The sequence below is a fragment of the Austrofundulus limnaeus genome, unplaced genomic scaffold (assembly GCF_001266775.1).
Source record: "Austrofundulus limnaeus strain Quisiro unplaced genomic scaffold, Austrofundulus_limnaeus-1.0 Scaffold12, whole genome shotgun sequence".
Taxonomy (NCBI): Eukaryota; Metazoa; Chordata; class Actinopteri; order Cyprinodontiformes; family Rivulidae; genus Austrofundulus; species Austrofundulus limnaeus.
The window spans coordinates 3,698,031-3,700,459 of record NW_013952414.1 but is presented as its reverse complement, the minus strand read 5'-3'; positions in this window follow the sequence as shown (position 1 = coordinate 3,700,459).

Sequence of the window (2,429 nt, the reverse complement as noted above, 5' to 3'; positions counted from 1 at the left end):
ATATATATACATTTATATATATTTACATACATATATATACATTTATATATATTTACATACATGTATACATAAACATATACACTGCTCAAAAAATAGAGGGAACACTATTGCTTAAAAAAATAAAGGGAACACTTAAACAATGCACGCTAACTCCCGATCTTAATCAATGAAATATTCGCATTGAGTACTTTGTTCTGTACAGAGTTGAATGTGCTTCACAAAAGTTTGATTTACTTGGACTTAGCGTGCGTTGTTTAAGTGTTCCCTTTATTTTTTTTGAGCAGTGTATAAACAGTATATACATAATTTTGCATAGTGTAGCTCAGGGGTGTCAAACTCCTGTCCTCGAGGGCCGCTATCCTGCATGTTTTAGAGGTTTTCTTGCTCCAACACACCAGATTTTGATCGCTGGGTAATTAACAGGCTTCTGCCCAATTTGAAGAGTTAATTCAATCACTGAATCAGGTGTGTTGGAGCTGGAAAACCTCTAAAACATGCAGGATAGCGGCCCTCGAGGACTGGAGTCACTGTAGCTGGTTTAGTCTATAGAGTAATCACTGGTTACTGAAGTTTATTAAAATAATGTGTTCTGGTTTCTAAAGATGAAAAAAATATATTGGTGTGTGAATGTATGGCAGTGAGATTAGGGCGTCAGATTTGGGCACCACATTTTTTAGGTCCAGCCTCAAATGGATTTTCCACGTCTTTGTTGAGTGATGTGCATTATAGTGAGGGATTTTTTTATTATTATTATTTTACAAGGTTCTTTATAGTGAGTCATTATGGTTCAAACAAGTAGGGCCTCAACATAATGCATTAGCCTTGAACTATTAGGAATAAATGGCTGTCACATCCACTTATCTGTCTATCAAAGCGTTCATTGTGAGCGGAGTGGAGGTTCTCATTAAAATGGATCTCTCTCAGGATTTGGGCATAATTTTCTTTCTGTGTTTTATTATTCTGTCTTTTGGGCTGCACAGGTTTTTAAAACATTGTTTTGTTGAGATAAATGTAATTTGAAAACTGCAATTTTTGAAACCCTTTAGAAAAGCCAAAAAGTGCAGAATACAAACTCAATTTTTAGGAAAGATCCAAACGATAGGATTTTATGAATCTTATTAGACAAGATTACCTTTTGTGAAATGAGTGATTTGCCCTTACTTTTCCTCAGCAGAGCTTCGCTGAGAATTAAGACCTATTTAAAAACTGCTGGGCATGGTGAATGGCTGCAGGCAAAAGGAACAGTACCCTCAAATTGATTGTGACAAGCTTTTCTCTCTTTTTCTTGGGAGAAAGGCCCAAAGACATCCCTCCCTCCCCCCCTATCATCACTTCAACTTTGACCTGGTTTTAGTCAAGKCTTCTTAATCAAAACACTGTGCATGAAAAACTAGTGGGTGAAAGCAGAACCTGCCCGAGGCACAAGCCAGCTAAGTGGCTCCTTGTGACCTCAAGAGCAAATAAGAGCAAACTTAAAACTGTATAGACAGATGGACCCCCAAATCTGATGATTTACTCAAGGAAAAAGAGAACATCAAAGAGGAACCTGACATCATCTGTTCACCTTCTAACCTTTTAAATTTCTATGTTCTGTTATTAATTTATTTATTTTAATGAAATTTAAGCGACATAAATACACGTTAAAATGTGCCTTTCAGTCAAAAACTTTATYCTCTTCTATATCAAAACATATTTTTAATGTATATTTCTTTCTTTAATTTTTAGCTTTCAAAAATAAATGATACTTGTGTTAGGTGCACAATGCACAAACAATAAAGCTTGAACAAGATTAAAAATRGACATTAGTGGGGCTGAATTAAAGGGTGTAAAATGGGTTTTACTTAGAGTAGGGTGCCCAAAATCAATTTCTGCTCAGGGGCCTTATCAAAGYTTGTGCCACCTCTGGTTAAAAATACATTATGGGTAAAATGAGTATGTATTTGCACATTTGCCATCTTATAAAAATTAGAAAATAAATTCASTGTGGCACATATTAACCTCCTGACAATCACACAGATGCTTAAGGAAAAGAAAGTATATTTTTTCTTGCRTTAAGTTCAGAGTCCAAAATAGTTTACAAGGAAGTGTGATCTGAGAAAGCATGGAGCTGGGCTGTTAGAGGCACTGTTGATATGGCTTGACATATCAACACGCTTACATGTTTTTTTTTTTGTGTGTGTGTATGTGTGTGTTAAGGAAGCCCTGTTATGAGGGCCCACAGCAGCTTCCCCAAAATAGAGCTGAGAGCAGCTGCAGCTGGGTGGGTCGTATCAGGGAGACATCAAAGGGGCTGCTGCCACCAGCCCGCTCATGATCAAGTACTAATGGTGTAACGGGGGACTGGAAGGTCAGTGATTGTTTTCGGTTGTGTGTGTGTGTGTGTGTGTGTGTGTGTGTGTGTGTGTGTGTGTGTGTGTGTGTGTGTGTGT